The sequence below is a fragment of the Zonotrichia albicollis genome, chromosome 11 (genome assembly GCF_047830755.1).
Source record: "Zonotrichia albicollis isolate bZonAlb1 chromosome 11, bZonAlb1.hap1, whole genome shotgun sequence".
Classification (NCBI taxonomy): Eukaryota; Metazoa; Chordata; class Aves; order Passeriformes; family Passerellidae; genus Zonotrichia; species Zonotrichia albicollis.
This window is the reverse complement of record NC_133829.1, coordinates 17736795-17750985: the sequence shown is the minus strand read 5'-3', so window position 1 is coordinate 17750985 and position 14191 is coordinate 17736795. Positions and strand designations below refer to the sequence as shown.

The 14191-nt window shown below is 50.1% G+C and overlaps 1 long non-coding RNA gene across 11 annotated transcripts in view; it reads left to right on the top strand.

Moving 5' to 3' along the window:
* The window catches only part of LOC113459684 (uncharacterized), a 104016-nt gene that overhangs the window by 2235 nt on the left and 87590 nt on the right, over nt 1–14191 (top strand). The gene's annotated exons all lie outside the window — the stretch shown is intronic.

The following is a 14191-nucleotide window of genomic DNA, read 5'->3' as shown; positions in this document are numbered from 1 at the left end:
TAATTGTATGATTCATTTTACAATCTGCCAGCAAAAATAAGAGGTCTATAAAAAGACAAGTCCTCTCAGAGAACCTGTTCAGTTAAAGAGCTAAACACCCATTTCTTGGTCAACATTTATTTTTTAAGCCAATGGAGATCTTGATTTGCCTCAAACAGCAAAATTAGAGGTGAAAATGTTGGCTGAGAACTGAAGTCCAGCTCCTTATTTCCTGCCCTTGAGTTACCCCATGAATTCCAGTTAGAGGTAACAGAGAGGGACACAGGGCTGTTGCATTCATATGAGCTAACTCAGACTGAATAAAAAGTATTGATTAAATACCTGTTTGATTATGGAAATAGCAAGTTGATTGCTTCTGGGTCACTGCTGTGTGTAATTTCAAAGAGTTGAAACTGATCTCAATGAATTTTCACTGGGATACTTTTATTAAAAACATGAGAACAGAAGGGTAAGATTTAAAATATTTTTCAGGATGGAAAGAGTTAAAGTTTAATGTCAACAGTTTTCCTTCATTTCTTTTCCCTGGTGTTATGAAGTCCTTGTACAAGAAATCTTTTTCTTGACAGCTTTTCGGTGTAAGCTGCTTGTGAGTTGGGGGGGTGGTAGAAGGACAGTGGTTTTAATCAGTGTTCAGTTATTGGAAATGGAACTTGTTCCCTTTAGGAAAAAAAAAAAAACAAACCAGAAAAGGTGAGGAAAAAAGAGAAAAGGTGGAACCCCCCTGTTTCTGCAGGAAGCAGACAAAGGGTGTGATTCTTGCTTGTGTGAAGATTAGCTCTGGAGAGCTGCACTGTGGCACCTGTTCTCAGGCCACTCAGAGCTGACAGACCTGTCTGTGTGAGCTTTGGACCTCACTGAATTTGCTTTTCAGACCATGGCCTTGGAGAAATGAGGCTTTGCCAGACCCTCATTAGGCAGGAGGCAAGAGGGGAGGGAATGAGGGTGGGCACGGGGAGGAAACAGCAGGGAGGGGTGAAATCCAAAGGTTCTAGTTCCCAAAGGAGATCTGGAAATCTGTTTTTCTTTCTCTGAACTCACAAGCTTGAAGCAATTGTCTTTACTCCTTATTGAGTTGAGTTTCCATATTCAAATGGGCTCATTCCCTTTGAGCTGCTTTGGCCAGTTAAACTCTAGGTCAGTGCACAGCACTATACTAAAAGAACAGAAGAAAGGATTTCATCAGAATACAAAAAGAAAGAATGATAACAAAGGCTTGTGGCTTGGACTCTCTGTCTGAGCCAGCTGACTGTGATTGGCCATTAATTAGAAACAACCACATGAGACCAATCACAGATGAACCTGTTGCATTCCACAGCAGCAGATAATCATTGTTTACATTTTGTTCCTGAGGCCTGTCAGCTTCTCAGGAGGAACAATCCTAAGGAAAGGATTTTCCATAAAAGATGTCTGTGACAGAGCTGGACACTCTTTCCAGGCACACACCACTCCATGTACGTGGGGTCAGTGCCCACCTGTGACATTGCATGGCAGCCAGCAGCAGAACACGTGGGGTGGGTGCTTGCTACTTGTGTGGCTTCACTGGGAGAGGAAAGAAAAAACTGAAGCTTGGCTTTTTGGATCGATCCTAATAAAGGCCTAGAAAATTCACAAAGTTTCTGCTGAGCCATGCAGATGAGCAGAGGAGCTCTAATTAAAATACACACTCAGTGTTGTTCTCAGAAACTGGGCAACATTCCCCATCTGAGCTCTGCCAGCAGATCTCAGTCCTGGACTTGAACACCCACTGCTGCTCTGCTCTGTGAGACACCCACTCAGCTTGGCCAGCACAGCTCCATCTCAATCAGAAACATCTCGTGCTGTTCCAATTCTGGGCCCTTTACGAGCACAAAATGCCATCTCTCTACTAAATTGTGCCAAATTGCTTCGTTTTGGCTGCAGTACTCATTCTCACTTGTCACCTAATGGGGTACCTGGGGACTTCCATCCACACTAGCAGCAACAGAGGAAGACTCATGCATGGCCAGCCCCCTGCTAGGCTCCTGATTATTTAGTGATGTGTTAATAACAAACACTCTTTCATGTCTTGGCAGTTGCAAACCTCTCCTCAGTAGAGCAGCGCTTCAGAACTAGAATGGCATGGGAAATAAGCAAGTCCCTGGTTTAAATAATTAGTATCAGCTTCTCTGGCAAGTCTGTTCCCAGAATGAGAGTTGGGAAGAGTCTGAAGCTGCCAGATGCCACTTTTGTGGATGTTCTAGAGAATCTGAACCACGTTGGAGAGGTTTGCTGTGCAAAAGTATTTCTGCACAGAAAATCCCTTTCCCTCTCTCCCAGGTTATGAATCTGCCTTCCTTGGAGATGTTGCCACCTCCCAGTTTTTGACAGCTCAGCAGTGAGAGGCAAAACTATTTCCATGATGCCAGGCAAGAACTGGCATCATCCATGTCCAAATTTATGCATTTCTTTCAATTGGAGCCAAATTGCTGGATCTTGCAGTGCTGGTTGCTCACACCCGGTGGTGACCAGCCTGGCTTCCAGAAAATCCACAGGAACTGGTGCTGGTAGCAGCTGGCCCCTCTGGGCTACAGGCCCCTGAACACCAACACTGGCCCTTTTCCCTGGCAAACAAAACTCACCAGGTGAGGCTCCTGATGGCAGATTGCAGGAGGCACTTGGCACTGTCAAACCAGCCTGAGTTGGCACTGGTCCCACTGTGGGTCAGGGAGGCATCCTGCACATTGTGGAATTTCAGGAGCCCGTTGGCCACTCTGGGTCACAGGTCCCTGAACACCAACGCTGGCCCTTTTCCCTGGCAAACAAAACTCACCAGGTAAGGCTCCTGATGGCAGATCAGCCACTTGGCACTGTCAAACCAGCCCGAGTTGGCACTGGTGCCAGCTTGGGGAGCACCTCAAGCAATCAGAGGTTGTGGCAGTGACTGCTGAGCTGCTTGTTTCTGGAGCTAATGGTTCAGATCAATGAAGATGGAGCAACTGAAATTTGTGGGAAGAAGACACGTTAGGAAGTCATCCTCAGGAAGTGAGAAACTTTGGTAGGCAGGTATTTCCAGTTCTGCTCCTGTGTGACTCCAGCTACAACACTGTCAGGGGCTGAGCTCTGCAGTGAAACCCGAGTTTATCTGTCAGGTGTGGCCCTGTAAACATGAGAGTGATTAGATGTGTTAGAGTTGTAGGCACACAGTTTGTGGTGATTGGGAGTGGGGATACAGCCCAGCCTCATCCCCATGGGCACAGCTGTGAGCAGCACTGCCAGCAATGAGCCAGGGAGTGCCCAGGGGCACCACCAAAGGGAGCAGAGGGCACACAGGGACAGTGCATAAATATGAGGGAATAAAATGTTGGGTTAAAGAGCAAGAAGGGCAGATGCTTGCAGCTTTCTGGTGTGACATGATGTTTCTCTGTATGGGCAGATCCTGAAGCCTTCTGAAGTGGTCTGGTGTTACTCTGCATGGGTTGAAGCTTCCTGATATTATATGATGATGCTCTGTGTATTGTGCTATCTTGCTGCCACAAGAGGTGTGTTGTTCAGAAGAAAGGATGGGTATATGTGAGCAGAGCAATGCTTGAAGTGTTTTCAAGCATTCTTAACTTGGCAAGGTAGAAGATGGATGACAGATGCTCAGTCTTATCTCTGGGAAGGAACTCTGAAATCCAAACTTGAATTATTCTGCAGTACCCTACATCCATCCAATTTGCATGCCCATTGGTGAGCGTTCTGTGGGTTGTAGCTCATTGTAAATACTTTGGATTCTGTATTGTGGTTGTTATAATTTATATTCACATCATTTCAGCACTAACAGCAGTGCCAGTGTTGCTGGGAGTGAATGTCCCTTGAAATGTTTGGTGCCTACTGAACTTGACCTAATTCCTGTGATACAAAAGGCATTGCTAAAACCTCACCATGTACCACAAACTGGTGTAGTACAACCCCACCAGCAGAGTTACATGCTAAAAGGGGCAACCTTCATTTCTGTTACTGTTCTAGACAACTCCCAAAAGCTGGGTCCTGGAGAAGCCTTTGATTTGCAGCCTTTAAGGCTGTAGTTGAAGCCCTTATGGAAGAAGGATTTAGGCAGGCCTGGAAAGGTGAGAAACCTGAGTGTTTGCAGTGCTGTAGGGGCTTCCAGCTTGCAGAGCTGTGTGTGGGGGCTTCTGGGGGCTCTTTGCAAAGGACAGGAGCCCTCAGGTTTCCATGAGCAGGGGAGAGGGAAAAGAGAGGGCCATATTTTTACCAGCAAATGTGCACTTGAGCTCTCAGTGTGAACATAACCTGCTTCTGTTCCTCACGTGGTGTGTGTCCTATGTCTGGAATAGACAGTCTTGGTGCCCCCTGTTGGCGGAGTGGCTAAATTATTCATTGTCTGCTTAAAAAGGCGAAAAGCCCAGAAGTTTCTCTCCCAGTTTGGTACAGAAGGCATCTCATTGGACTTTTGGGACTTCACCTCAGACCTGGGGCTGGCCAGTTGGACAGAGGCCAAGAGGTCCCACCTAGGTCATTCACTAGAAAAGGAAGGGAACAAAGGAAATAATTGCTTTTGTGGGGTGTTTTAGTAAGAGCCTCTTGCCACTGGCTTGGTTCTTCTCTGTAATTTTGCCTTTTATTAAACCTTTTCCTGTTTCCAACACTACCTCAGAAGCCATCCTGCTGATTTTATGCCATTGGAGGTAGCTGAGCTATCTCAGCTGTGATGGGTTTATCTGAGAGCTCATAAGACCTGGCTTGAAGAGAGACACATCATGTGGGTTGTGGGCACAGGGGTGTGTGTCCATGGGGACTGGTTCTCTCCCACTGGCTCAGCTGCCCTTTTACTGCTCCAGTCACCCACAGCCCTGTGGGAGAATCACTCAGGGTGGGGACAGATGAGGTGACATCAGCTGCTCATCCTTGGGGATCCTGCCTTACAGATCACATCACCTCCCACAGAGCAGCACTGGGGCTGCCTCTGCCCCACCCTCCTGATCCCTGGCTCTTCCTGAGCACCTTCCAGGCTGTGCTCCAGCTCCAGGAACTGCAGGATGTGCAGTCAGGTGCTCTCTCAGGGGTGGCTGATCCAGACAGGATGTGCCTTATGCAATCGTGTGAGCTGGGCATATTTTAACATGCCAGCTGAAGCTCTGAGTCAGACTTTGCAGTGAATGTGTGTATTGGCCTTCTGAGAGGCAGTTGTTGGAGAATGTCACCATTGAGACTGCCAAACCTACTTGTGTATTTCATAGTTCATGCTGCAAACTGCTCACACACCCCCTGGGTTGTGTGTTAAACAGACACAGCTCATAAATAGCAGTGCCTGGCAAAGCTGGCAGCTCTAGATCTGTCCACAGAGGTTTGGGCCATGGAATTTGCTGTGACAAAGGTGTCCCTGGTATTTTCCTTCTGTCTGAATACAGGAAGCATAGGGCATGGAGAGCTTGCTGTTAAATGAGACCAAAGGTAGTGATTGTGGCTGCATATGGAACTGTATTGCTTAACTGACCTCTTCCATAAAGAGACAACAATCAGAGAAATAGAAACATGGTTGAGGAAAGTGATGCACAGTCAGAACACCCAGAAAATCTTTTATAAAACAAAGAGGGGTGGAGGAGCAAAGGGATGCTAAAACCGGTTGTGTGGGGAAGGGCTTGAAAAGGTTTCAAAGAAAGTATCTTATGGTCCTGAATAAAGCTGGAAGACACTGCAAAACCACAGAAATCCAGAACACAATAAGTCCTTTTATAAGTATTTGAAGTCTTTTTCTTATGTGTGTGTATAAATATTGCTGAGGCTTTGTGAGCGTGAAATTCCTTTTTCCTTTGTAGTTCTGTGGCACTTCTGAGTCTTGTGAGGATGTCTTGCCTCTAGGCTGGGCATCACTGAGACAAGAAGTACCAACCAAGAGAGATCAAAGGGAAACCCAGGTAGGTTCCCAGGGAAGCTGCTGGGTGATCAACCAGCTCAGGCTGCAGAGGCTGCCTTTTGCAAGTCTGCATGTGATTTAGTGTCTCCATTGTGTGAGCTCAGCCTGTGCTTTGGTAGTGCTGCAGGACTGAGTGCTTCCCTGCAGCACCTCAGGCTGCCTGGGGCCAGGGGATGCTCGCTCTCCCTGCCTCAGAGCACAGCACATCTCCAGTAGAAATGGCTGCTGGGCACTGATGGGGACAAGGGGCTAAAGAGAAGGCACTGAAAGCCTCTCCATGGTGGACAAACTGAGAAAGACTCTTCCTCCTTCATCCTCACAAAAGTACAGAAGAAAACAAACTGATGCTTCTCTACTTCTGCTGCTCTCTGGATTTCAGAGATGACTGTTGTGATATTTCCCTTCTCAGAGGTGGCCAAGACAGAATGTCACTTTATTCCTCCCCCTTTTCCTCTAGCTGAAACCTCCTGCTGCAGAAGACCTCGGCAGCAAGTGACTACTCCATCTGCTGTCTGGAGGAGGTCATTCATCTCCAAAGGAAACAACAGACTTTTCAGTGATTTCCTCCTGAGGAATCAGCTGCTGACAGAACTCTCTCCTTAGCCAAACTCAGGCTCACAAGGACAGTTTTGGCTGCTTGTTAACCTCAAAAACGATACAGTATAAAAATAACCAGGGAAGAACAATCTGTTGATCTGGACCAGCTTCTGTGCAAGGAAGAGTTGTCTGAAAAGGAACCCTTCAACTCCAGAGGGCTGTGAAGTGTTCTGTATCTAGAGGGTGAGCAGGGAGGGATGGCTTTCCCTTTCCCAGGAATCTCACTGTTCCAGAGGTGGGATAGTGGCCTATGTGAGTGCCTTGTGGCCTACTCTGCAGGGGAGAGGTGTTACTGAGCTTGGCTTTCACTTCAAGTGGAGTGCTAAGGTGCCAAATATAGAGGTGTGTGAGGAAGCCTTTCCCAAACAAAGCTTCCCTACAGGAAAAGAACTGATAACCTTTGGAGTCTGCTACAGATTTAGCACTTAGCTGGCAGTTGAAGGTGAGAAAGACAGGTCTGGGCAGCTGCACAGGACATGGGGCTGAGATAGGGCACAGCTATGCCCTGAGCACCTGGTGAGTAGGCTTTGACATTATCCAAGGTGCTGTGCTAGCAGATGAGGAGCAGGAGCCTGTGGACAGCTGGATTTTCAGCCTGCTCCTGCCTCTGTCGAGACACAGGTGCTGAGATGTTCTCACTGCTGGGCACCTGTCCAGCTGTCCATCACTGCTTGGACCTGGTCCATGGGAAACCAAGTGTGATCTGAGGAGTGCCACTGCAGTGGAGATATGGAACAGACACCTGGCATTTAATTCCAGCTGAGGGGAAGTTGGGCTGAAAATAGAACTGGGCAGTGCTTTGAGTCTGTGCTGGGACTTCTGCCTGGGTCATGGCCCTGTGGATCAGTTCAAGGCAGAACCAGCTGTTTGGGTGTAACTGTTTGAAAAATTGCTGTGGGGCAGCTCAGAGCCTCAGGTGAATTGGAAGCAGTGCAGGGATTTTCTCTTTTCCCCAGGATCTGATCATACGAGGAACAATGGAGTGAGCACTTCCACACTGTGTGGTACGACTGACAGATAGTGCAGGGGAGGTGAGACTGGCTTTGTTTTCAGCTGTGAAACCCAGGAAGGGATACATTTTTTGTGAATTAATTAATCTGGAGAAAAGGCAGTTTAACTATTCGACGAAAGATTCATTTCCACCCACTTCCCAGCTGGCAGCTTAGCCATGGACTGTCAGATTTCCATCAGCCTCCAACGTTCTGACTGAAATAGTAATTTTTGCTTGGCAGGCCAGAGAGTAACAGTTGTGAGCCCTGTGCTGCTCATGGGAAACAGGTAAGGGAGGCAGGACAAGGTTGTGCCCTGCTCCAGGCAGGGCTGCTTGGTTCTGCAGGGCCCATTTGGCAGATGCCATGAGCAGGAGCTGAACTTGAATCCCCCAAGCAGGGATTTGGGTTTGTTTCCTAAGCTGGCAGGTCTCAGGGAGTCTTCTGACCTTATTGTGAAATGGGGGGAGTGGCACCATGCTTCAACCCAAGAAAAAGCATTTTTCATGTGGGTTATTCAGTGTTTCATTAGCACAGCAATCAGGGATAAGTGGGAGTCAGTGCAGTGCCCAGTGACAATCTCAGGCACAGAAATATCTCAAGACACAAGCTGAGGAAAATCATAATCACAAAGCCATCAGTCTGCTAACAAGAGCTGGGGCAGTAAACCTCAGATGAAATCCTGGTTTGTAACAGCACACAGCAGGTACCTGCTGAATTCCTGAGGTTTGGGCTCAGCCCAGGAAGGTGTGCACTGCCAGATCAGATGCTGTTGGGATGTAAAACCTCCAGCTTCCTTCCAAATACTTGCAAGCCTTGAGTTGACCCTACCAAAGAGAACAGTTAGGGAGACATTTACATCCATGTGACACACCCACAGCAGGTCTTATCCCTCAGTGACAGAGCTGACCATGTCACCTGTTGCCAGTAAATGGAGTGCCAGCAGAGCCGTGGCTTTCCTGGGCATGTCACTGCTACCAACAGAGCAAAGATGGCTCTAAATAGCACAGGAATGTTTAGCATATTGTGGTCTCATGTGAAAAGTTCAAGCTGTATCTCAAGGACAGAAGGTCTTTTAAGAAGGAAGAGATCAAATCCCCGAGGAACAGTTGTAAAATGCCACTGTGAGTGCCCCCCAAATGCCTTTGGCACATTCTGCTGAAGTGACATGCTGCAGCTTGTGTCTGTGTGAGGGGAAAAGGACACAAGGGCACAGAGTTGGGACCCTCAGCAGCCTTACACATCATAAATACCACAAGGTAATGGCAAAACAAGATCTTTGTTCCATGTAAAAGAAAATGCAGAAAAAGAGAGAAAAAGAGGGCATCAGCCAAACTTTGGGTGCTGTTAGCAGGAATCTGAGAACAAACTGTGCAAGACACATTTACAGTTGTGAATATTTGCTACTCTGTCAAGATTGAGGGCTCCTGAGAAGTCTGAGTGCCTGCAGAGATTTAAACAAATAAGCTACTGCAGCCCCTCTAAAGACTGACCTGGGAGCTGCACAGTGAGAGACTCAGCTGGGTGTTTCTGGGAAGGGGAAGAAGTTGGAAGGACACAGCAAGGAGAAGGACCTGTGTATCTCACACAAGAGATAAGCCCAGTGAATCTAGATCTGTTCATCCTTCAACTGCCTAAAAGCAGAAAATGCTTTTTAAAATTCCTTTAGTCGGCTCTGGCGTTTTGATTTTCATCTGCAATGTCACCCTGGAGGCATCAACTACCACCTCCAGTCCCTGCAAAGCTGGGGCTCTGCAAGTGTCCTCACATTGCTGGGATTCACTTCTCTGCTGGAGTAACAGCTGCTGGGAGGCAGTGTGGTGGGAGAGGTGGGTTGGGAGCCTGCCCAGGGCAAAGGGAGGGAGGAGGTGCTGAGCACTGGCAGGAGAGCTCTGTCGGGACAGTGTCACTGTCACCCTCCTGAGGTTAATGCCAGTCCAGCAGCTGGGGTGAGCACAAATAGAGTGCAGGCAGAGTGAACAGCAGAGAGCCTTTGGGCTGCCAGAGCTGGGCATGGCACCCTGGCACAGTGTTTGATCCCAGGGTGAGTGTTTATGTTCAGTGATGGAGTCAGGGGCATGGGGTCTTTGCCCATGTCTGCTTTGGGTTTGATCTGGCCTTACCTAGAGTACCAAAAGGGGAATTTCCTCGCTTTGGTGCCTGCACACCCTGGTGCTTTCAGTGTTATCACAGCCAGCAGTGGTGGAAGACCCAAAACAAAGCAGAGAAGCGCTAAGAAAAAACAAATCCTCTGTCACCAGCACACAAAAGACCACATGGAACTACCCCCAAGAGGTCCTGCTCTGTGTGGGACCCAGCAGAATCCATTAAGCAGGGAAATTCTTGCTTGTATGGCCCTGAGACCAAAAATACACACACTCACTGCAGGTGTGGGACAAGTGAGACTTGAGGAGCAGGGATATGTGCAGGGATGTGCTCAGCAGCAGCAGGAGGAGGAACACAGAGCTGCTGCTGCCATGGAGCATAGTCCCAGCCCTGTTACAACCCCACATAAACACCCTTGCACTCACCCCAGCTGATCTCCCACACTGCACACACAGCTTTCCCAATGGCACAAAAAGAAGTAACAACTTCCCAAGCCTGAAGAAAATCCCTTTGGTGCCAAATCCCTTTGGTGCCAAATCCCTGAGATCAGGGAAAAATCAATGCTGGTGTTACAAGGGATGTCTTGGCTGGGCAGATCTGTCAGGACATGTAACATGGTGTGAGAGACATGATGGCTATTTCTACTGTCTGAGATGGATGTGGCAGGAAGGAATATTGCAAAACTCATTTCCCAGCAGCAAGTGCTGGTGCATGAGCCAGAGTAGGGCCTGAGGGCACATCTGGCCAGATGCTGTGAGGGCAGGGCTGGGACATGTCACAGTGCTGCTGCTTCTTGCTCAGAGGGAGCCCTGGGCTTCTCATTTGCTTTTGGACTGAATGAAATGTTTTGGTCAATTGAAATCCCATTTTATATCATTTATCATTTATTCTGCTGACTTTATTCCAGGAGCTGCTGTGTGGTGCTGAATGTCCTGTGGGTGTAGCTGGGTCTGGCCCTGACACTGGTGCCTCCTGGAGTGTCTTGCACTGAGGAAGGGCAGGAGTGTTTCCAGTTTTCATGGTAGCCAAGAAGCCTTTGCTTCCTGGGAGTGGTGTTCCCTGGGGGAAGGCTCCTTCTCCAGCACATTGCTCTCCTGGCAGGGTGGAAGCACTCAGCCAGGCCTGGCATCTCAGCCTCTTCTCTGTGTCTAATGAAGGGGCTGAAGGCCTTTCTGCATCTCCTGGGGATGGGACATCTCATTTTCACCCACTTGGAAAGTAAAATGGCAGCTGTGGATCAGCTTTATTTATTCTGTCTATACAATGTATCTGTATTCATGAAGCTCCTTTATTCAAATCCTTGGCTCCCAGCTCTAGGAGCAGTAACTTGCCCTTTAAAATGATAATAATCCCAAGCAAACTCCCTACAGAGACAAAATTTGTCATTGCTTTGCCTTTGGCTTTGCAAATATCTTGTGTTTCTCCTCCTAATGTGCTGTGCTGATGGGTCAGGAGTGAGGTCCAGGGCAGGCTGGTCTGCAGTGTGGGCACAGAGATGCTCAGGGCAGGGTGGGACAGGAGCAGCTGCTGAGAGAGGCTGTACAAAATCTGTCTGAGAACAGACCCGTGAGGCTTTGGCTGCTTGACACCCTGAGGTGCAGGCAGACCTCACGTGCTGAGCACTGCGTCCAAGACAGGGATAATGGCTTTATTCTGCACTCTTCTGGCAGATGCCAAACTGACATACCCTCAGCAAAGCTTCTGTGAACCTCCTCACTGTTATCTAAAGTGCCAAGCGTTGCTGGCAAGCGTAGGTAGGCAAAGACTTCTGCTTCTTGTAGGGGTGTCAGGGGTAGGACTGTCGGGATGGACGGAGACGAGAGATCTCTGCATCCAGGTCATGGAACTTGGGGTTTATTGCACAGGGTCTGGGTGCAGGGCCCTGCTGGGATTTGGGGTTTATTGCCAAGGGCCTGGGTGCAGGGCCCTGCTGGGATTTGGGGTTTATTGCCAAGGGCCTGGGTGCAGGGCCCTGCTGGGATTTGGGGTTTATTGCCAAGGGCCTGGGTGCAGGGCCCTGCTGGGATTTGGGGTTCATGGCAAAGGGCCTGGGTGCAGGGCCCTGCTGGGATTTGGGGTTTATTGCACAGGGCCTGGGTGCAGGACCCTGCTGGGATTTGGGGTTCATTGCACAGGGCCTGGGTGCAGGGCCCTGCTGGGATTTGGGGTTCATGGCAAAGGGCCTGGGTGCAGGGCCCTGCTGGGATTTGGGGTTTATTGCACAGGGCCTGGGTGCAGGGCCCTGCTGGGATTTGGGGTTTATTGCACAGGGCCTGGGTGCAGGACCCTGCTGGGAGCTGCCAGGCACAGCTCAGAGCACACCAAGAGAAGAGAGGGGGAGAGAGGATGAGAGGGTAAGAGAGTAAAAGGGCAAGTGAGCAAAAGGATAAGAGAGTGAAGTTCCTGTTACAATACAATAAATCTTCTTCTGTGTTGAATATTCTATTTCTCACTAACCAATCTAGTACAAGATACAAATCCTATAGCGTTTACATACAGCCTGTAAGAATCACTACATTACCATGCTGTGTTACATTTTAAACCCTAAAAACTCCTCTAGGGACCCCCTCTGTCAAGCTGTAGGGTCTGCTCAGACCCTTGGGCCTGTCTGCAAGCAGAGGGTGTTGTTCCATCAAAGGGGGATTACCTTCAGCTGGCCACACCATTGTTTTCCAGTTGTTCAGCAACTAAGGGATCTCAAAGCTTGCTTTCATTTCCATCTCACTTATAGTTTCTATATTTTCAAAATCTTTTGCCAGGCAATCATATTTATAAGGCTTTCCTGTTTCATTTTCCCCAACAGCTTCTCTCTGCTCACCAGAATCCCTCAAAACGCACAGAAATCGCTGCTGGTTTGGGTGGTGCCGGGGTTAGCCCGGGTACCGGGCCGGGGGTACCGGGCAGGGCAGGGCAGCCCGGGAGTGCCGCGGGTACCGGGCCGGGGGTACCGGGCAGGGCAGGGCAGCCCCGCACTGCCGCCTGTGCCGGGGATGCCCCGGTGCCGCGGGAGAGGGCGCTGCGGGCCCGCGCTGCGCAGCCCGGGCTGGGCACGGGGAACCTCCGAGCGCTGCGATCGCAGCCCTCGGCAGGGAAATGCTGCTGGAAACTTTACCCAAGCCATCCCGGAGAGGGGAGGGGCACATCCTCACTATGCGCTTGTGAACTGTGTTGTATTTAGTGCAGGGGTCTCTCTGCCTAGAAGGTGTTTTAATGGATTAATGCGCTTTCGAGTTTAGCTGCTGCTCACCAGAGAGGATGGTGGGGTTTGATTAATACTATCATTCATGGTAGGGTTTGATTCATACCAGATATCTTTCCCCCCTTCTTGTTCTGTTTCGGTTGTGCCTGCAAAATATCCAGTCCTGAAGGTTGTCGCTAGAAAGGGATGTTAGAAGTGGTCCAAATCTACATCAGAAAAGGTATGTCGTGTCACAGGCATCCGTTCTCTTCCCATTTCCATGGAAACATGGACTTCGGTGGTGTCAGGCAGAGCAGCCTGGAAGGATGTAGTGGACTCTCTCCAGGAGGAGCTGCTGGCAGCAGCGCACAGAAATGTGCCTTGGTCTCTTCAGGTTTGGAAAGACCAGGTAGTCCGGTCCTTTCGAGTAACAGCGCTTGATAGATCGCGTCAGAAACAACAGCTGGGACAAACATTTAACTCCCTATTTCCCCCTTCCTACCCCATCCCAGTCCCCGTCCAGTCCCGCAGAGAACACTGCACACCACAGGCTCCGGTTTTTAATTTCCTGGGGGGCACAAGGGGAGGAGAGCACATCTTGTGGCGGCTGACAGGCTTTTTGTTCTGCGCCAGTCCTTTTATTAACCCCCCGCTAGATCATTCGCTGTCTGCGCTGAGCTGCCCCCGCTGTGCTGGTGATGAGAGTGTTTGTAGCAGCAGGGCTGCCGGGGGGGATTACGGGGATCCCGCCGACCGGAGCGAGGGGCCGGGCACCGGGACACAGATTGCTGCCGCAGCCGCGCCTCCATCTGCCCTCCTCGCCCGAGACACCCCTCACGAGCCCCGCGGCGACAGCAGTTGTGTCTGATCCCCCCGTGGCCATCCCGCACCTCCCACAGCAGTTGTGTGTCTGCTTCTCCCGTGACCATCCCGCACCTCCCACAGCAGTTGTGTGTGTCTGATCCCCCCGTGGCCATCCCGCACCTCCCACACCAGTTGTGTGTCTGATCCCCCGTGACCATCCCGCACCTCCCACAGCAGTTGTGTCTGATCCCCCCGTGACCATCCCGCACCTCCCACAGCAGTTGTGTCTGATCCCCCCGTGACCATCCCGCACCTCCCACAGCAGTTGTGTGTGTGATCCCCCCGTGACCATCCCGCACCTCCCACACCAGTTGTGTCTGATCCCCCCGTGGCCATCCCGCACTTCCCACAGCAGTTGTGTCTGATCCCCCCGTGGCCATCCCGCACCTCCCACAGCAGTTTTGTGTCTGATCCCCCCGTGGCCATCCCGCACCTCCCGTGTCCCACCTGGGAAGGGGGTGGCGGTGCGGCAGGGGGCCCTATTGCACATGGATTAGGATACACAGGGTGGAGGCCACGGCAGGAGCATCATCTTCATCTGCTATCCCACACCCTGCCATCCCACAGCCTCGCCCACCCCCT